We start from the raw sequence: 23,148 nt of genomic DNA on the forward strand, positions 1-23,148 counted from the left end.
CCCTGGTCCTTATGGCGATATCCCGAAATGGCGTCCACCTATAGAACTATGACCCACTCCCTTTTAAAATAATCATTACCAGCTTTCATTTGATACCCATATCGTACAAGCACATTATAGAGCCATCCCTGGTCCACCTTTATGGCGATATCTCGAAAAGGCGTCCACCTATAGAACTATGGCCCACTCCCTTTTAAAATACTCTTTAATACCTTCCATTTGATACCCATGTCATGTAAGCGCATTCCAGGGTTACCCTAGGTTCATTTTCCTACATGGTGATTTTCGCTTATTTTGTCTCCAAAGCTCTCAGCTGAGTATATAATGTTCGGTTACACCCGAACTTAGCCTTCCTTACTCGTTGTTTCTATTTTTTGCCAGAGGTTGCCGTCGGCAGCCAACATTACATTCGCAGCTATCAACAAGACCGTAAGCCATTCAGCAAAAATCATTTATATATTGCAACATGGTGCATGCAACATTGTGCGTGCAACATATGTACTAACATGTTTGTTGGTATGTGTATGTAAGCAAATGTTTAATCTATAATTATTAAAATTATCCTCGCTGTTGATATGTCACCATCGCCTAGCTGGCATGGCGAAAAGCGGCTTACGAACGGTGATAGTCAGCTAGAATGTTACGTCAAAAGACGTACAGTAAATAATCGAAAAGATGGACGCGGAATTCTCGTACTCTTTTCCTGCCTCTTTCCCCCGTATACGATCAGGGTGTCCTTAATAATATAAAAGTAGTGATCCAAGCACGTCTCAGGACCCTAAATGATATTGATTGACACTATAGTTGGTAGTATGGGCTCTTAATTGGTAACAAATGCTCATATTGTACTTGAGTTATGGAAGCTATACACATCCTCGGAGATAATTACCGAAGGAGGCAGTGATAGCTGATTAGAACTAATAAGAAGGAAATCCAACAACCAGTGTCAATCAATGCGAATTTCAGGATCTACTGTGGTCAGGAGTAAACATTCACTCTATTTGATGACAAACATCAGAGGACCAACATGAAGCAAAAGGAAGTTGGCGATGAACGCTTCAGTTAGATACTTCTGTTAACTGCATTACTAAAAGTAGTATCCGCTTATGATAACCCGAATCGTCCCCATCGATATTTAGCACTGAGAAGGAGAAGATGATGGGAAGCAAAAAAGCTGGCTGATGAAGACCGTAATAAAGTTGTAAGCCCAGAAGCAGGGCCGAAATGTCCAGGCGGTAAGGCCATTGGGAAAATAGACAGTGAAGCAGATGGAAAAAGCAAGTAATCACAGATTTTTATGTCAGACTGCACTTAATGCGTTGGCTAGCCTTCTAGGTAGGTAGTTAGGAAGAGAGGCAGCGATGCCCTAAAACTCTTCTAAAACATACTGAAAGTGAAACTGATGTGTGTTACAACTAGCTAGGGTTATTCATGAAGCCTGGAATATTTTTTGACTTCCGGGTGCAGAATATAAGATAATATTCAAGGTACGAAAAATAGGAAGGCCTAGAAAGAGGTAGGGGCATTACAATATGCACAGACGCCTCGAAAACGGAAAAGCGAACTGGAGCTGGAACGTACTCAAAGCATGTGCAGGTAAATAAATTCAACCGATTTCTCGGCTCCTAAGGCATACGCCTTGTATTCGGATCTTGGTATCGGTCATCAAGCCCGGCACTAATCGCTCTGTGAACGAAGTGTAAGTGCTGTCGGCTGGACACTATTTTTAATATGTTGCCAATAGATTTAATGACCAAGCAATGTGCGGCCTTTTCTGCTCTGCGGCTGCGAGACAATGTGAGAATGTTAGGAATCTGGATTCCCCTTTTTTCGGACTATTGCGCTGCGACTGTATTTTTCGATATGAAGTACGAGGTTGTTATCTCGGATAAGGATTATTGGTTTAAGGAGGCGACGGACCTGAGCGATAGGCTGCACATTTATACTGACACCTCCAAACTGGATAGTAAGGTGGGTAGCGGTGTCTTTGCACCTCAACTAGGGTGGAATCTATCCTTAGGGAAGCGGGTGTGAGATGGAGCAATCTTGAATCCTGCTATCACAATGGGACGCGAGACGCACAAGACGTCTCCTACTTCTTGGAAGGGGGGACATATACCTGTTGGTTGGACTTATAACCGGCCACATAGCAATCGGGAGGCATGCACAACGGCTGGGTGATCCCTATAATGATTACTGCAGGAGCTGCAAATACGAAGAGGAGTTAGACAGTCAACTAGTTTCTATGCGATTGTCCTGCGCTTTGGCGCAAGAGGAAGAAATCTCTGGGATTTTGCTTTTTGCACCTAAGTGCACTGGTGCTCGCACCGGTGGCTACTCTAACCTAACCTAACCTATTCAAAAGTTCGAGAATATGGCTATATTCCACACAGCCGTCGTGATAAACACTTTGATACTCTCTAAAAAAGAAATTTATTTTACAATGAGTCATGACATAAGCAAAACAAAACAAATCAAATAACTAAAGCTTAACCACGAGATGCCGTCATTCGTAATCAGACCAAATCACTTTACTTTACATTCCTCATAAAAGGAAATATTAGGCTAAAAAAATTACAAAAAATTTAATACATCATACATGTGTTTACAAACATCTATATAAACAGTATAAATAGCGTTACAACAAAATATTTAATTTCATACGCATTTGTATGTATGTGGGTTATGCGAAAAACTATAAATTTCCCGCCAAGTCTAGGTATTTAATTTCATTCATTGGAACAAATTAGCTTTTATTCCAAATAAAAGTTCATGAATGATGGCAACTAAGCACGTTCATATGATTGTAATGCTATGGCATTTACATTTCAAATTTTTGTACAAGTATGTATGTATGTGGGTATATCAACATTCAAGTTGATATTTTAAAAATCTTTTATTTTGATTTTAAATATAAAAATCTATTTTTGTTTATTTTTGAGTTTAGATATTTTCCAACTAATTAGAATTTTCTTTTTTTGAAGTTATTCAAAATTTTAAGTTAACACGAAAACTCAATTAAAATTATTTTAAAAATTAAAGTAAAGAGTACAAAGTAGTTAACACTATATTTACTCCCCCTCCAAGAAAATTTGAAACAAACAAATTATTAATTAATATTAAAAGTAACCTTTTTTTGTTTTTTGTTGTTTAATGTATTTGTATTTAAATTAGTGTTAATAAGTATGTTTGCTGTTTTAAGTAAATCAATTGAAATATTTTTAATAGTATTTTTGTATTGAATTGTAAATGTTTTATTTTTCTTAGAGATAACTTTAAAAGGTCCTTCATAAGGTGATTCTAAATTAGATTTACGAAGAACTTTAACAAAAACATACTCACAATTTTCTAATTGTTTAGGAACGAAAACATTTTCTTTGTTATGATGAAAAACTTTAGAACGAACAAGTGAAAAATATTCTCTTATTTTATGAAGAGCGTCATTAGAAAAATCATGTTCTTTATTACTATTTGAAATAATTAATTCACCAGGTATTCTAAGTGTTTGGCCATAAACAAGTTCAGCAGATGAACATTTTAAATCTTCTTTAATAGAAGTTCGTAAACCAAGTAGAATGAATGGTAAAATGTCAGACCAATGAACCGAGTCGTTTGATGTTATAATTGCTGCTTTTAAAGTTCGATGAAATCTCTCTATTATGCCATTTGCTTGGGGATGGTAAGGAGATGTATGAATTTTATGAGAACCTAAAAGTTTAGTTAATTCCGTAAAAAATTTTGAGGTGAATTGTGAACCTTGATCTACTGTAATATTCAATGGTATACCAAATCGTGGTATATAATTTTGAATAAAAGTTTTTACTATAGTATTTGTTGAAATATCTTTAAGTGGGTAAGCTTCAGGCCAACGTGAAAATCTGTCAATAATTGTTAAAATATAACAATTTCCATTTGAAACTGGAAGAGGTCCAACAATATCCATATGAATATGTTCAAAACGGCCTGATGGTATTTGAATTTTTTGGATAGGAGATTTAGTATGTCTTGAAATTTTGGATTTTTGACAATTGATGCAAGATGAAGTCCAATCGTTAATCTCTTTACGCATGTTAGGCCAATAATATTTATTTTGAATTAATTTTCTAGTTGTTCTTATACTTGGATGAGATAATGAGTGAATTTTGTCAAATATAATTCTTCTCATAGAATGTGGAACATAAGGTCGAAAAGGTTGTAGAGAAACATCACACCATATGTTTAAATTAATAATTGGAATATGAATTTCTTTTAAATTATTTTTAGAATTTGGATCAGAAATGGTTTTTTGTAAAAATGTATCAGTTTACTGTTCTTTATATAAAGTTTCTAAATTTATATCTTGAGTTGAAATTGCATTTATTTCTGGAATACGGGAAAGTGTGTCGGCAACTATGTTGTCTTTTCCACGTATATATTGAATATCATTTGTAAATTGAGCAATATATTCAAGATGACGTAGTTGACGAGGAGATCTATCTACTTTAGAATTTAGAACATGAATTAAAGGTTTATGATCAGTATAAATTGTAAAAGTTCTACCTTCAAGAAAATGTTTAAAATGTTTAATTGAATTATAAATTGCCAAAAGTTCACGATCAAATGTTGAATATTTAGTTTCTGTTGTAGTTAGTTTTCTTGAAAAATAAGCTAAGGGTTCTAGTATATTATTGCTAGTTTGTTGAAGAACTGCTCCAATAGCAACATTTGATGCATCTACTGCTAATGATAAAGTACCATTTTTGTCGAAATGTGTAAGTAAAGTATTTTTAGCAAAAAGTTTTTTAACATTTTCGAAAGCTGTTGTGGTTTCATTTGTCCAATTTAATTGTTTGAGTTTGTTTTTAATTGCATGTGTTAACATTTCATGCAGAGGACTAAGTTCTGTTGCTAACATTTTAATATATCTGTGATAGTAATTTATCATACCTAAAAATTTTTGTAATTTATTTATAGAAATTGGTTTTTCAAAATTTGTTATGATTTCAATTCTATCTAAAGATGGTTTAATACCTTCGCCTGAAATATCGTAACTTAAGAAATTTAATTTATTTACACCGAGAGTACATTTTGAAGGTTTAATATTTAAATTATATTCTTCAAGTCTTTTGAAAACTGATTTTAAATGACTTATATGTTGATCTTCATTATCACTGGCAATAAGAATGTCATCAATGTATGTAAATACAAAATCGAAATCAGAAAATACTTCATTAATAAAGCGTTGGAAAGTTTGAGCACTGTTTCGTAAACCGAAAGGCATTCTTACGAATTCAAACATTCCAAAAGGGGTAGTTATTGCAGTTTTATGAATGTCTTCTTCTGCCATTGGAATTTGGTGGTAAGCACGCACAAGATCAATTTTGGAAAAAAATTGTTTGTTTTTTAAATCAATTGTTAAATCGTGAATATGTGGTAAAGGATACCGATCTGGTGTAGTAATAAAATTAAGTCTTCGATAGTCTCCGCAAGGTCTCCAATCATTTGGTTCTTTTTTAGGAACGAGATGAAGTGGAGATGCAATAGGAGAATTTAAGGGTCTGCATATACCAGTTTTAACTAAAAATTCAAATTCAGCTTTAGCAATTTTAAGTTTGATTGGATCAAGACGTCTGGGTTTCGAAAATGGTAAAATACCTTTTGTTTCTATCCTGTGAACCGTATGGTGTTTAACTTTTTTAGTATAATCTGGTTCACAGGTAATAGATGGAAATTCATTAAGTAATTTTGAAAACTTATTTTCGACAATAGGAATTTTGAGTGAGAAAATATCAGAAAATCCAGAAGATCCAGTAACTTTAATTTTTGTAGTAGAATCCATTATTTCTTTATTTTTAATATTGACAATAATTCCGAATTTTTCTAAAAAGTTTGCTCCTAAAATTGGTGTATCAATATTCGCAATAATGAATGGAAATTCAAAATCTCTTCTTAAACCTAAATCAATTTTAAGTAGTTTTGTACCGAAAGTTTCAATTGAAGAACCGTTTGCTGCGGTCAAAGTAAGATCCGAATTTCTTTTATAAATTTTAAATTTAGAAAAAGGAATAACTGATACAACTGCACCGGTATCGATAAGAAAATTAAGTTTATTGAATTTATCAAATATGAAGAGGCGACGAGTAGGTTTAATAATAGTTCCATTATCCGTCATAATGGATCGTTTCAGTTTAAATTTTGTTCGTAATTTGAATTATGATTTTGATTAAAATTGCATGGGGGTATACATTTGAGAGCGTTATTCTTAAATTTTTTGTGATACCAACAAATAGTTGTTTGTGAATTAAAATTACGATTGTTTGAAAAATTTCTTGATCCTGAAAAATTTCGAGATTTAGATCTATTTCTATCTTTAGATCTTGAACGGATTTGTAATTGATTAATATCATTAGAAATTTTATTTAAATTTTGATAAATAGCCGTAGTTAATTCAGTTAAATTTTTAACGCATTGTTCTAAAATATTATTATTTATACTTGAGACTACAGGAGATTTGGAAGAATGAGGTTTATTGATTAAATCAAAAAGTTTGTCAGCTAAAATAATAATTTCATCTCTGTTTTGATTATTATTGGAAGTCAAATGAATTTGTATTTCTTGTGGTCATTTACGAATCCACAATTTAAAGAGTAATTCTTGGCTAACTATGGAGGTAGAACCTATAAGTGATTTCATAAATCTGAATAATTCAGATGGTGAACGATCACCAAGTTCAGTTTTTGAAAATAATTGTTCTAATCGTTTTTCTTCGCTAAGAGAAAATCTTTCACATAGAATTTTTTTGATTGTATCATATTTATTAAAAAGAGGAGGAGGGTTAATAACATCTAAAATTTTAGATATAGTATCTCGTTGAAGAGTAATTAGAATATTTTGAAATTTTAAATTATCATCATTGATATTATTAATTTCAAATTGTCCTTCAACAAGCAAAAACCAGGCATCAGCACAATCTTGCCAAAATTGTGGTAATTTAATAGATTTAGTAGAAGGAAAATTTGTAAAGTTATCTTGTGTTGAAGTATTTTGTGTTGTATTAGAGATGTTGTTTTGTGTTGTATTAATGTTAGAATTTTGAGTTGTATTGTGAGTCATGATGTTATTTGTATGGTTGATATTTTGATTTTCTGAATTTGTAAATTTACGAGTTCGTATTGGTGAACGTAGAACCATATGAAAAGAAATTTAAATGAAAAATTTGAAAATAAGAAAATATTTAAGAATTTTTTGGAAAGGGAGTTAACAATTTAAATACAATATTTAATTTTATATAAAAAATAAATAAATTTAAATAACTTATATTAAAATTTTTAAGATATAAAAATAATCTTAAAATAAATTTGAAAGTTAAAAGGTTTAAAATTTTAATTTAAATTATAATTGAAAAATTTAAATTTAATATTAAAATAAAAATTATACTTACATAAAATTAAATTTAATAAAAAAATATTAAAGTTAATAAGTAGTTGATTGATGATTGTTTAAAAATATCTTGAAATTAATATCTGGATTGTTTGATATCGTAATGCTTTTAAAATATGCAATGGCTTTGTTGTTTTCTTTGTAAATCTCTTAATTTTCATCGTGATGTCTTTATTTTAAATCTGTTCTTGTGTGTATTGCGTGCAAAATTGTTGTTGTGGCTTGGATAACTCAATCGTTGCTTTTAAAGAGTATTAGGTTGTAAATGTTTTTATTTTGTTTACACACACGTTTTTAGAGTTTTTTATGTTTTTAATTTGATTTTCAACATTTATTCTATGTTTTAATGTTTCGTATATATAATTTACAGCGACTGTTATATGAAATTTGCACAGAATGTTGTTGTATTGCTTCCTGTTCACAAATGTATAGGGAACACAAACATAGTTATATTACCTGCACAAGAATTTCAATAGTGCTATTTATAATTATTTTTTTTTTTTTTTTGATTTATTTAATTCTTCAAAACTTTGAACAATACAGCTCACTAAATGGTAAGATCATTATACTGGTACTACTAATTTATGTTTTACATTTATTTTGATCTTTTTAAATTTAAAAAAAGTTGAATTTTCAGAAATAAATTGTTGTACGTTACACTAAGTTTAGTATAGCTTTTGAGAAATTGAAGCGATTCAGGCAATGTTTCGAGAAGATTTTTAGATAAATTAACGTATGTAGCTAATATGCTCTCCTCTGATTTCGTTTGGAATACCTCATCAAGAATTGTTGAAAGATATTGCATTGTCATTACAGTCGTCAGTTGGACGACGTGGGCTATTCAAACTATCTGCACTCATGTTATATGAACTATTTGGTATAAATGAAATAGTCGATGATGTAGCACTTTGATAAAGATGTTGTTGTTTTTCGATAGAGGCACACGCACGTTCACGTAATGTTCATAGAATACGCGTAGTATGGATTTAATCGAATTGCCGTCGATTTGTAAGTTAATTAAATGTGCCAAGGAGGTCAATGACAATGGTAGATTAGTTGTTGAATTATTTGTAAAATCAAGTTTTATTAGATTTTTTAACAGCGAAATTTCATCCGGAATTTTCGTAATTTTGTTATCGCGTAAATCGAGAGTAGGTCAGAAGGATCGTTGGTAGGATCGCCAATATATCAACATTCAAGTTGATATTTTAAAAATCTTTTATTTTGATTTTAAATATAAAAATCTATTTTTGTTTATTTTTGAGTTTAGATATTTTCCAACTAATTAGAATTTTCTTTTTTTGAAGTTATTCAAAATTTTAAGTTAACACGAAAACTCAATTAAAATTATTTTAAAAATTAAAGTAAAGAGTACAAAGTAGTTAACACTATAGTGGGGTACTCCATCCCATTTCGACCAATTTTGAACCCGACCCCTTTAGAATTGGCTGAAAGTTTTTCTTCTTTTTCTAGCTTACGAAAGACGTTTTTCAGAATTTTTTCAAATTTTTTCATCCAACTTAAAAAAAAGTTATGAATTTAAAAAAAAACACCGTTTTTGTTTTCAAAATGCTATAACTTTTTCAAAAATTGATCGTTTGGGATCTTTTTTTATACTCAGTTGAGCAGAGCTCACAGAGTATATTAACTTTGTTTGGATAACGGTTGGTTGTACAGGTATAAAGGAATCGAGATAGATATAGACTTCCATATATCAAAATCATCAGTATCGAAAAAAAAATTCGATTGAGCCATGTCCGTCCGTCCGTCCGTCTGTCCGTTAACACGATAACTTGAGTAAATTTTGAGGTATCTTAATGAAATTAGGCATGTAGATTCCTGGGCGCTCATCTCAGATCGCTATTTAAAATGAACGATATCGGACAATAACCACACCCACTTTTTCGATATCGAAAATTTCGAAAAATCGAAAAAGTGCGATAATTCATTACCAAATACGGATTAAGCGATGAAACTTGGTAGGTGAGTTGAACTTATGACGCAGAATAGAAAACTAGTAAAAATTTGGACAATGGGCGTGGCACCGCCTACTTTTAAAAGAAGGTAATTTAGAAGTTTTGCAAGCTGTTATTTGGCAGTCGTTGAAGATATCATGATGAAATTTGGCAGGAACGTTACTCCTATTACTATATGTATGCTTAATAAAAATTTGCAAAATCGGACGCCCACTTTTTAAACAAAATTTTTTTTAAATTCAAATTTTAAAAGAAAAGTTAATATCTTTACAGTATATAAGTAAATTATGTCAACATTCAACTCCAGTAATGATATTTTGCAACAAAATACAGAAATAAAAGAAAATTTCAAAATGGGCGTGGCTCCGCCCTTTTTCATTTAATTTGTCTAGGATACTTTTAATGCCATAAGTCGAACAAAAATTTACCAATCCTTGTTATATTTGGTAGAGGCTTAGATTCTAGGGTGATTACTGTTTTCTGTGAAAAAGGGCGAAATCGGTTGAAGCCACGCCCAGTTTTTATACACAGTCGACCGTCTGTCCTTCCGCTCGGCCGTTAACACGATAACTTCAGCAAAAATCGATATATCTTTACTAAACTCAGTTCACGTACTTACCTGAACTCATTTTGTATTGGTGTAAAAAAAGGCCGAAATCCGACTATGACCACGCCCACTATTTCGATATCGAAAATTACGAAAAATGAAAAAAATGCCATTATTATATACCAAATACGAAAAAAGGGATGAAACATGGTAATTGTATTGGTCTATTGACGCAAAATATAACTTTAGAAAAAAACTTGGTAAAATGGGTGTGACACCTACCATATTAAGTAGAATAAAATGAAAAAGTTTTGCAGGGCGAAATCAAAAGCCCTTGGAATCTTGGAAGGAATACCGTTCGTGGTATTACATATATAAATAAATTAGCGGTACCCGACAAATGATGTTCTGGATCACCCTGGTCCACATTTTGGTCGATATCTCGAAAACGCCTTCACATATACAACTAAGGGCCACTCCCTTTTAAAACCCTCATTAATACCTTTAATTTGATACCCATATCGTACAAACACATTTTAGAGTCACCCCTGGTCCACGTCTATGGCGATATCTCAAAAAGGCGTCCACATATAGAACTAAGGCCCACGTCCTTTTAAAATACTCATTAACACCTTTCATTTGATACCCATATCGTACAAACAAATTCTAGAGTCACCCCTGGTCCACCTTAATGGCGATATCTTGAAAAGGCGTCCACCTATTATAACTAAGGCCTACGCCCTTTTAAAATACTCATTAACACCTTTCATTTGATACCCATATCGTACAAACAAATTCTAGAGTCACCCCTGGTCCACCTTTATGGCGATATCTCGAAAAGGCGTCCATCTATAAAACGTAGGCCCACGCCCTTTTAAAATACTCATTAATACCTTTCATTTGATACCCATATCGTACAAAATAAATTCTAGAGTCACCCCTGGTCCACCTTTATGGCGATATCTCGAAAAGGCCTCCACCTATAGAACTTAGGCCCACTCCCTTTTAAAATTATCATTAACACATTTCATTTGATACCCATATCGAACAAACAAATTCTAGAGTCAGGCCTGGTCCACCTTTATGGCGATATCCCTAAATGGCGTCCATCTATAGAACTATGGCCCACTTCCTCTTAAAATACTCTTTAATAACTTCCATTTGATACGCAAGTCATACAAACACATTCCAGGGTTACCCTAGGTTTATTTTCCTACATGGTGATTTTCCCTTACTTTGTCTCCACAGCTCTCAACTGAGTATGTAATGTTCGGTTACACCCGAACTTAGTCTTCCTTACTTGTTTTTTTTAATTTGTTTTTAAATGTACTTTTCGGAAAAAAACAGAAAAAATTTTAAAGTTTTTTTTTTTAAATATTTAAGTTTTTCGAGATTTTTCGAATTTCGCCATTTTTTTTTTCTCATAAAAAACTTCAATCAATTCTGCAATCATCCCCACTACTCCCGGAGTGGGCCGATTTTTTTTTAATATTTTTTTTATTTAATTGAAAAAAAAATTTTCAAAAATAAAAAATTTTTTTTATCAATTTTATTTATATAACAAAAAGATGTAAGAAAATGATTTTTAAGTATTCTTTTCTTTACGATTAAAATGACTCGCTTTCGCTGTCCAGCAACTGCATTAGGCCGGTATACACATACATTCGTATTCAATACTTAACTACGTTTATTAAAATAATTTCATCGAAATATCATGGCTTCAAATAAACAATTCGATCGATGTTGCAATCCTTTTGAGTTGGAGTCTCTTTATAAAAAAATTGGTTTGCATTCAGCGACTGACGCTATGAAAGTAGTGTTAGGATTAGGTGATTATTATTTATTATGCAGTTCATGTCGTAAAGAAGCTTCGAAAATAGTTAAGCAACCCGAATGGCACTTTTTTGCGACTGCTCATGGCAAAGGTCCGTGTGATGGTATTGGTGGCATTACCAAACGATATGCAGCAAGAGCAAGTCTCCAACTCGCGGTTGATAATCAAATAACGACACCTGAAGGACTTTTTAAATGGACTTCTGATCCGGACAACTTGCCAAACATTACAGTCAAGTATTCCCCAGAAGATGATTATAATACAGCAGTAAAAGATTTGAATGAAAGATTTTTGAGAACAAAATCGATTACAGGAACTCAATAATTACATTGCATAATTCCTGACAAAAATGGTTGTTTGTATGTTAAAAACTTTTAAAATTCAGAAGAATAAAGAATTTGTAAAATATTTAAACGCCAGAAAATAAATTCATAATTTGTTACATTATTTTTAGAAAACTTACTAGTTTGCTGTGTCAGTCATTAATCCTGGTTATTTTAATCGTAGATTACCATAATATATAAAGAAAAGAATACTTAAAAATTATTTTCTTACATTTTTTTGTTACATAAATAAAATTGATAAAAAAAAATTTGTTTTTTGAAAATTTTTTTTCAATTAAATAAAAAAAAAATATAAAAAAAATCGGCATACTCCGGGATTAGTGTGGATGATTGCAGAATTGATTGAAGTTTTTTATGAGAAAAAAAAAAAATGGCGAAATTCGAAAAATCTCGAAAAACTGAAAAATTAAAAAAAAAACTTTAAAAATTTTTTTGTAATTTTTCCGAAAAGTACATTTAAAAACAAATTTTTAAAAAAAAAAAGATCCCAAACGGTCAATTTTTGAAAAATTTATAGCATTTTGAAAACAAAATCGGTGTTTTTTTAAAAATTCATAACTTTTTTTGAGTTGGATGAAAAAATTTGAAAAAATTCTGAAAAACGTCTTTCGTAAGCTAGAAAAAGAAGAAAAACTTTCTGCCAATTCTAAAGGGATCGGGTTCAAAATTGGTCGAAATGGGATGGAATACCCCATATATATTTGCCAGTGTACGAAAAATCTATATTTCTTCTCCCCGAAATGCTCAAAAGTTTCGGTTGGTTGAAAAATGGCGTGAATATCAACAAGTATTCGTGAAGTTCGATGTGTAAGCATGTAGGTTTCAGTCTAGGCAAATATGTTTTTTAGCTAGCTAATGCTCGCGCAGGGGTTAAAGTTAAACCATAACAGACACACCTTTACCAGAAATAATAAAAATATTAGACTTGGTCGATTTATTAACCGATATCGCGCCGACGATTTTTCGATAGGATTTGGGCTCAGAAAAAAAAGTTCGACTACGCATACCCAAAAAAATAATTTTCGAGCCTGCGAAATTTAATTTTTTTTACTTTTTTTCGACTTTGATTTTTAAGGTTTTTTTCATGACCTACTAAAAATAGTTTCATTTGATTGTACAAATTTTATGTAAATATTTTATTTTATTTTTTTTTTTTCAAAAAACTTTTATCGACAACGTTTTTTAGCGGACATTTTTGGGTCGGACAGGGTATACATATGAAAAATTTTTTAGTAGGTCATGAAAAAACCTTAAAAATCAAAGTCGAAAAAAAGTAAAAAAGTTAAATTTCGCAGGCTCGAAAATTATTTTTTTGGGTACCTATGCGTAGTGGAACTTTTTTTTCCAGAGCCCAAATCCTATCGAAAAATCGATGGCGTGATATCGGTTAATTTTCGTCCATAAAAATCGACCCACCCTAATAAATATAGTTTAAAAAAACACGCAATTATGGTGCGGGTTAAGTATCTACAATCCGCTTAGATATTTGATGCTGATAGCAGCGTAGCACAGAGGTTCGTGTCTCCGCACAATTCGGTTTGTAGCGAGTTCTTTAACCACTGCCGCGAGTTATCAATAATTGCCGTTAGATGGGTCTAATTATAACTCCGTCTCTCTTTAGGTCAACTAATCGCGATACTAATGGGCCACTGTCTGATGGGAATACACGGCGAACGCCACTTTAACCTAACCTAACTTGGAGGGTGGGGCCGTGTGTAGAAGTCCACGAAAGTGGGGAAAGCTTCTGACCGCCATTCACCTGGGAATGGCCAGATCGATTCTTTTGCATGCGGTTCAAGCAGCTCACTACTGCCGGTCGCTTGCGGCCAAGTATCCTCTGGGTAGCCGCTAAACACCCGTTTAGCGGTGAGCTAATGTGAGAAGGCGACAACCTGGCTAGGCCACTCTGACATAATCGGTTTAAGGGCTAGCCGGGGGAGATTTCATCGGCAGCGTCTGTACACCTCTAGGTGCGGCTGCAAGCGGGCGTCTGTCTTGGAGCAAGCGGCTCGCTATATAAACGTGCCAAGTAATATTTTCACCCCCGCTGAGCGGGTTGTGCGCTGGGCTTGGGACCCGCCACGTAAAACCATACTCCAATGAAATATAACAACAAGCCTCGGAAGTCAGCGCATATGCGCCTTGGCAACCACGCTACTGTTGGCAGCCATAATTTCGAAATAGTAAAAGACTTCGTTTATTTGGGAACCAGCATCAACATTAGCAACAACATCAGCACTGAAATCCAGCGAAGAATCAATCTTGCCAATAAATGCTACTTTGGACTAGGTAGGCAATTGAAAAGTAAAGTCCTCTCTCGGCGAACGAAAATCATACTCTACAAGTCACTTATCGTACCCGTCCTGCTATATGGGGCAGAAGCATGGACCATGACAACAGCAGATGAAGCGGCTTTGGGAGTGTTCGAGAGAAAAGTTCTTCGAAAGATTTATGGACCTCTACGCGTTGGCGATGGCGAGTACCGAAGAAGATTTAATGACGAGCTGTACGAGCTATACGCAGACATCAACATAGTCCAGCGAATTAAAACGCAGCGGCTGCGCTGGCTAGGCCATGTTATGCGAATGAAAGATGATGCTCCGGCCAAGAAAGTGTTTCTATCGGAACCCGCCTATGGAAGCAGAGGTAGAGGGCGGCCCCCACTCCGTTGGAAGGACCAGGTGGAAAACGATTTAAACTCCCTTGGTGTGACCAATTGGCGCCGGTTGGCGGAGCGAAGGAGCGACTGGCGCGCCTTGTTGGACGGCCATAACCGTTTAGACGGTTAAGCGCCAATTAAGTAAGTAAGTAAGTAACTTGGGTATAATTCTCATTTGCGGGCCTATCCTAGAGAGTTACAAACAAGCATACATACAAGTGAAGCTAATATAAGCGTATTAAAAATAGTTTTGACCTTTTTGAGACGAGCTTCGTCGACTTCTTATCGGTAACTAATGCTACCGATAAGCTATTCTTTTTAAAGATAGCGAATTAAGATCGTCGAGTTTTCGATTTGGGATTCCCCCACATCTTGAGCCTATACACCATTGTAATATGACCTTTCCAAATTCAATAGTACATGGCATTTCTTGACTTCTTGTTAAAGGAAAATCGTGTTTACTTATTCCTATTACCTGTTCTGTGTTCATGTCAAGGCTCCAGATTCAAGCTATTGCTGGAAAACTTTTAGTATTTCCTAAGATTACGGAGTTATTTTATAACATAAGTCCTGGTACCTAGTTTGGGATTTTTCCATTTGGTCGTCATACAAATACCGGTATTGGTACCATGTGTGGTCTGTATTGACCGGCCAGTTCAACCTAACCTAAGCTCTTTGAAATAATATGAAAAACTATTATTTTATGAAACAGTCTAATGTACAGATTCAGTATGATGCTATTAAATGCAATTTTTAAGATTGTATTATGATTCGATTATGTAAAAATTCATTTGTTACTATCAGAGTCTTTGGCTAACAAAAAAAAAATTGGAGAAAGTGTCGGAATAGAAATGGACAATTAAAATTTTATTAAATATGCTGTAAGATATCTTTTAGTTACGAGCCAAATTTTGGTTGACTTAAGACAAAAAACAATTAAAAGTTGTCATTACTGTCCAAACGAAATACAACCTAAAAACAAATACTGACTGAAGACAATAACACATTAGAGCTCACGATTTCTTCTGGCACAAAAGCGGAAAAAACGCTGTATTTAATAAGATTGTGACGAATATTAGCATCACTAAGCGATACTAGCAGCCACACGTATGTACGTAAACAAATCAATCATTATTTATACACATACATACAAGGCAGAGGAGAGATACTCTCAAACGCATGTAATCATCAGCCGAAGTAGTACTCACATATAAACACGCATATGGCTACAAACTACAAATATACATGTATATGGCTGGTAACCAAGCATGAAGTTCGCGAAATTATTAGACCTTAGGAGAAATGGGTGAACGAGGAAACCGAGAGTAGAAAGTAGCGCAAGCTGAGGCATGGCTAATCAGTTTGGTTTAAACACGCTATCAGTTGCGAAGTGAAGTATAATTGTACTACTCCCAAAATTGTCTAATAAAGACCATTTTGCAATACAGAATATTGGAGTGATTTATTCAACAGTTTAGCGTTTCGAACATTAGCAGAAGGTTTGGAATAAGCGGATTTCCCAAATGACATGGTTAGCAGCCACGACCACGCTTACAACAGGTCGACCCCAATAGATTTTCTGAGGACTATTCATTTGTTTGTACGAAGATCAGGGCTGCAGTGTTACAATAGCTCAAGCATCTTTTTCCGTTGTATGAGGTATTCTTCTTTTCCATGACCTAGAATGTTTAACTTTCAAAAACTTCCGAACTAGCCGACCGCTCGTCAGTAGTCGCTAAGAGTCTGAAGCATAGGTTTTATGCCGGGTATTTGAATGAAGACATGTTTTGATTGGAAATCACCATAACCTACTGTTGTGGCAGACAAAAAAATTTTGTTTGGTGATAGATATGGGGTAGATTAATATCATGCATAACTTCTCCATGACTTTATGACGTTTTGATATTTTTATACCTTTCATGAAAATGAAATGGTATATTAAATATGTCATGATCTCAAAATTGTAAGTCCTTTAAAGAAAAGAGGTAAACCCAACAATAAGTATACCGAAATGATCAGGATGGACAGCTGAGTTGATTTAGCCATGTCCATCGTGTCCATCTGTCTGTTTGTATGCAAACTAGTCCCACAATTTTTGAGATATCTTGATAAAATTTGGTGAGCAGGTATATTTAGGTGTCCGATTAGACATTTATCGGAACCGGCCGGATTGGACCACTATAGCATATATCCCCCATACATCCGATTTTTCGGAAAAGGGGATTTTTTCATATTTCCTCAATTTATCACATTGCAGCTTCAAACTTCACCATATGCTTTCATATATTGCACATATTATTGTCTGAAAAAATGGATGAGAGCGGTCGTTTATAAAGCTTATATCCCCCACAACAGATTGTTCAGATAAGAAACTTTTCATAATTTCTGCTCCATTTTAACAGCTAGAAGCTTCAAATTTCACCAAATGGTTAGGCATATAGCATATATTGTTGTCTGAAAAAATAATAGCTATCGGTCGTATATATTGTATGTATACCATACAACGTTTAAATAAGAAACTTTACGAAATTTTTGGCTGAGAAACCAAATCACAAATAAAAATTATGTTTGATTTGGCTGAAGAATCCAACAACAAATAAAAAACATTTTTTATTTGGATGCCGAATGAAATAAAAAATAAAAACAAGTAAGGACGGGACTGTCTTCGGCTGTGCCGAAGACTTCATACCTTTCATGAATGGGGCTGAACAATAATCTTACCCCATTCGTAATCTCCAAATAATGCGCTGTATAAGATAAGAAATATATAGTGAACAGATGTACATACCTAAACGGTTTTAAGATAAATATAAAAAAAATGGCAAAAAACCCCCTTATCTGAACGATGGGTTGTATGGGATATATATTATATATAGCTCCAATCGAAATGATTTTTACAGGAAATCTTCTTTGATAAATTAGAATATATATCACCAAGTTTCACTTTTTTATATTGGAAACTAAGGGAGAAATGGCCAAAAATCTTTCTATCTGAACGATCGGTTGTATGGGATATATATTATATATAGCTCCGATCAAAATGATTTTTTCATGATTTCTTCTTTGATATATTAGAATATATATCACTGAGTTTCACGTTTTTACTTTCTAAATTGTGGCAGGAATGACCAAAATCGTCATATCTGAACGATCGGTTGTATGGGAGATATATGTTATGGTGGTCCGATCCTACCGGATTCGACAAGTGTCTAATATAATACAAAAATACATCCTTGTGCCAAATTTCATTGAGATATCTCAAAATTTGAGGGACTAGTTTGCGTTCAAACAGACAGACGGACGGACAGACGGATATGGCTATATCAACTCAGTTCGTCGCCCTGATCAATTCGGTATACTTAATGGTGAGTCTATCTTCTATATTTCTCAACGTTACAAACATCGGACCAAAGTTAATATACCATTTCATGTTCATGAAAGGCATAATTATCTTTGATTCGCCTGAAGAATCAAATAACAAATCAAAAATACTTTTTATTTGGGTGCCGAATCTAATAAAAAATAAAAATTGTCTTTGATTTGAAGTTGGATTTTAATAAAAAATAAAAAGTATCTTTGATTCGCCTGAAGAATATAAAAAATATTTTTTATTTGAACGCCGAGTAAATAAAAAATAAAAAGTATCTTTGATTCGTCTGAAGAATCAAATAAATAATAAAAAATATTTTTTATTTGGATGCCGAATAAAATAAAATATAAAAATTATTTTTGATTTGAAGTTGGATAAATAACAAGTAAGGAAGGCTAAGTTCGGGTGTAACCGAACATTACCATGTAGGAAAATGAACCTAGGGTAACCCTGGAATGTGGTTGTATGACATGTGTATCAAATGGAAGGTATTAAAGAGTATTTTAAGAGAGAGTAGGCCATAGTTCTATGGATGGACGCCATTTACGGATATCGCCATAAAGGTGGACCAGGGCTGACTCTAGAATTTGTTTGTACGATATGGGTATCAAACGAAAGGTGTTACTGAGCATTTTAAGAGGGAGTGGGCCTTAGGTCTATCGGTGGACGCCTTTTCGAGATATCGCCATTAAGGTGGACCAGGGGTGACTCTAGAATGTGTTTGTACGATATGGGTATCAAATGAAAGGTGGTAATGAGTATTTTAAAAGGGAATGGGCTTTAGTTCTATAGGTGAACGCCTTTTCGAGAAATCGCCATAAAGGTGGACCAGGGGTGACTCTAGAATATGTTTGTACGATATGGGTATCAAATGAAAGCTGCTAATGAGTATTTTGAAAAGGAGTGATCCTTAGTTCCATAGGTGGACGCCGTTTCGAGATATCGCCATAAAGGTGGACCAGGGGTGTCTCTAGAATGTGTTTGTACGATATGGGAATCAAATGAAAGGTGTTACTGAGCATTTTAAGAGGGAGTGGGCATTAGGTCTATAGGTGGACACCTTTTCGAGATATCGCCATTAGGTTGGGCCAGGGGTGACTCTAGAATGTTTGTACGATATGGGTATCAAACGAAAAGTGTTACTGAGCATTTTAAGAGGGAGTGGGCATTAGGTCTATAGGTGGACGCCTTTTCGAAATGTCGCCATTAGGGTGGGCCAGGGGTGACTCTAGAATGTGTTTGTATGATATGGGTATCAAATGAAAGATGGTAATGAGTATTTTAAAAGGGAGTAATCCTTAGTTCTATAGATGGACGCCTTTTCGAGATATCGCCACAAAGGTGGACCAAGGGTGACTCTAGAATGTTTGTACGATATGGGTATCAAACGAAAGGTGTTACTGAGCATTTTAAGAGGGAGTGGGCATGAGGTATATAGGTGGACGCCGTTTCGAGATATCGTCATTAGGGTGGGCCAGGGGTGACTCTAGAATGTGTTTGTACGATATGGGTATCAAACGAAAGGTGTTACTGAGCATTTTAAGAGGGATTGGGCATTAGGTCTATAGGTGGACGCCTTTTCGAGATATCGCCATTAGGGTGGGCCAGGGGTGACTCTAGAATGTTTGTACGATATGGGTATCAAATGAAAGGTGTTACTGAGCATTTTAAGAGGGAGTGGGCATTAGGTCTATAGGTGGACGTCTTTTCGAGATATCGCCATTAGGGTGGGCCAGGGGTGACTCTAGAATGTGTTTGTACGATATGGGTATCAAATGAAAGGTGGTAATGAATATTTTAAAAGGGAGTAATCCTTAGTTCTATAGGTGGACGCCTTTTCGAGATATCGCCATAAAGGTGGACCAAGGGTGACTAGAATGTTTGTACGATATGGGTATCAAACGAAAGGTGTTACTGAGCATTTTAAGATGGAGTCGGCATTAGGTCTATAGGTGGACGCCGTTTTGAGATATCGCCATTAGGGTGGGCCAGGGTGACTCTAGAATGTGTTTGTACGATATGGGTATCAAATGAAAGGTGGTAATGAGTATTTTAAAAGGGAGTAATCCTTAGTTCTATAGGTGGACGCCTTTTCGAGATATCGCCATAAAGGTGGACCAAGGGTGACTCTAGAATGTTTGTACGATATGGGTATCAAACGAAAGGTGTTACTGAGCATTTTAAGAGGGAGTGGGCATTAGGTCTATATGTGGACGCCTTTTCGAGATATCGCCATAAGAGTGGGCCAGGGGTGACTCTAGAATGTGTTTGTACGATTTGGATATCAAATTAAAGGTATTAATGAGGTTTTTAAAAGCGAGTGGCCCTTAGATGTATATGTGAAGGCGTTCTCGCGATATCGACCAAAATGTGGACCAGGTGATCCAGAAAATCATCTGTCGGGTACTGCTAATTTATTTATATATGCAATACCACTAACAGTATTCCTGCCAAGATTCCAAGGGCTGTTGATTTCGCCTTGTAGAACTTTTTCATTTTCTTCTACTTAATATGGTAGTTGTCACACCCATTTTACAAAGTTTTTCCAAAGTTATATTTTGCGTCAATAAACAATCCAGTTACCATGTTTCATCCCTTTTTTCGTATTTGGTATAGAATTATGGCATTTTTTCATTTTTCGTAATTTTCGATATCGATAAAGTGGGCGGGGTTATGGTCGGATTACGGCCATTTTTTATACCAAGATAAAGTGAGTTCAGATAAGTACGTGGGCTAAGTTTAGTAAAGATATATCGGTTTTTGCTCAAGTTATTGTGTTAACGGCCGAGCGGAAGGACAGACGGTGGACTGTGTATAAAAACTGGGCGTGGCTTCCACCGATTTCGCCCATTTTCACAGAGAACAGTTACCGTCATAGAATCTATGCCCCTACCAAATTTGAGAAGGATTGGTAAATTTTTGTTCGACATATGGCATTAAAAGTATTCTAGACAAACTAAATGAAAATGGGCGGAGCCACGCCCATTTTGAAATTTTATTTTTTTTTTTGTATTTTGTTGCATCATATCATTACTGGAGTTGAATTTTGACTTAATTTACTTATATACAGTAAAGATATTAAATTTTTTGTTAAAATTTGAATTTAAAAAAATTTTTTTTTAAAAAGTGGGCGTGTGGATAGTAGTAGTAGTAATAGTAGTAATAGTAGTAACGTTCCTGCCAAATTTCATCATGATATCTTCAACGACTGCCAAATTACAGCTTGCAAAACTTTTAAATTACCTTCTTGTAAAAGTGGGCGGTGCCCCGCCCATTGTCCAAAATCTTACTAATTTTCTATTCTGCGTCATAACGTCAACCCATCTACCAAGTTTCATCGCTTTAACCGCCTTTGGCAATGAATTATCGCATTTTTTCGGTTTTTCGAAATTTTCGATATCGAAAAAGTGGGCGTGGTTATAGTCCGATATCGTTCATTTTAAATAGCGATCTGAGATGAGTGCCCAGGAATCTACGTACCAAATTTCATCAAGATACCTCAAAATTTACTCAAGTTATCGTGTTAACGGACAGACGGACGGACGGACGGACATGGCTCAATCAAATTTTTTTTCGATACTGATGATTTTGATATATGGAAGTCTATATCTATCTCGATTCCTTTATACCTGTACAACCAACCGTTATCCAATCAAAGTTACTCTGTGAGCTCTGCTCAAGTGAGTATAAAATGGATTTAGAATCACGCAACCCTGTCTATATACATGTGTACATATATTTTAATACGACGTACTTACCATCATATCACTAGACTTTCGCCTTACTAACAAGAAGACAGCTTTCAGACAATTGTGATGAGCACGGCTCGTAAAAATGCGTATATTTATTAAAAATAAAAGTATACTGTAAAAAAAAAGAAATAAAAAAAAAATTTAACTATAGAAATAATAGCAATAAACACAGTCAACTAAATGTCTGTACGTATGCAAATATGTATGAATAAAAGTTTACTGCCATTTTTTTGTGCTCAACAAGCATATTACATAAAACAAATAAAAATATTTTTAATAAAACTGCAGATTTAATATAATATTAAAATATGTAGGTATGTAGTATTAATTCAATTTAATTGTAAGTTTGTATTGGCATCTTAATTGCCATTTAAACGCAGACGCTGATGATGAGATAAGAATTATAAAAGTAGTCTTGTGGCCAATGCACCGAATGCCTTGGACTTTAGCTCCGCTCACTAAGGAGGAAAATGAAGTTTAGCGAAAAGTGTTTGATTTTTTTTGAATAGTGCAAATGACATGAGGAATATAATGAAAAAAGCCATAAACATACATTGCTTGTTGGAATGCAAAGTATAATGTTTAAGTGTTTCTTAATAGGGATGGATGAAACGATACCATGAAAATGATTTCAATTAGCATCGACAAAAAATAGGTATTGATAGTATTGAGTATAGGAGACAGTGGCGTAGGGGGTGGGGCTACTCACAGGGGGGGGCGCCAAATGGTCAACAAAGCAGAACTTCCTGGATGATTTGTATTTTTATTATAACTGATTTCAGGAAAAAATGTTCTATATTAAAAAATGCATGCATATATCGGGAATACTTGCGACAGGTTGTGGAATAATTGAACGCATGTATCTATTTTTCACACGTTCAACGTTACGATGGGAATTATTAAAAAATGATTTAACAAAAACTGTCAAACGTGGATCTAAAACACGATGGAGTTCCAGAATACAAGGGATTAGCGTTATCGTCGATGGGCTAGAGAATGTAGTAGAATACTTAGAACAATTAGCAGAGGACACATCACACACCACAAGTGACACCAGAAGCGAAGCTACAATTCTGTTGCAAAATATACTAAATTTTAGTTTCATAACATTAGTTAATTTCTGATATGAAATCTTAAGAAGGATTGATCGTAAACAGCTCAGATTACAAGATCCGGGGAGACGCGTAACATGATCTTAAATCATTGGCCACTGAACTATCCGAAATTCATGACACTCTCTGTGAAGA

General features: G+C 34.2%; 1 protein-coding gene across 23 annotated transcripts in view; it reads right to left on the reverse strand.

Annotated features, from left to right (window-relative positions):
- The window catches only part of Pvr (PDGF- and VEGF-receptor related), a 372,948-nt gene that overhangs the window by 177,659 nt on the left and 172,141 nt on the right, over positions 1-23,148 (reverse strand). For 14 of the 23 annotated variants that reach the window (XM_067768038.1, XM_067768034.1, XM_067768033.1 and 11 more), the window contains one exon: positions 21,908-22,013. The exons of the other annotated variants lie outside the window; for them this stretch is intronic. The gene's annotated coding sequence lies outside the window, so the exon portion shown is untranslated. The remainder of the gene's footprint in view (positions 1-21,907; positions 22,014-23,148) is intronic. 23 annotated transcript variants of the gene reach the window in all.

Source organism: Eurosta solidaginis, chromosome 2 (genome assembly GCF_040869045.1).
Source record: "Eurosta solidaginis isolate ZX-2024a chromosome 2, ASM4086904v1, whole genome shotgun sequence".
Classification (NCBI taxonomy): domain Eukaryota; kingdom Metazoa; phylum Arthropoda; class Insecta; order Diptera; family Tephritidae; genus Eurosta; species Eurosta solidaginis.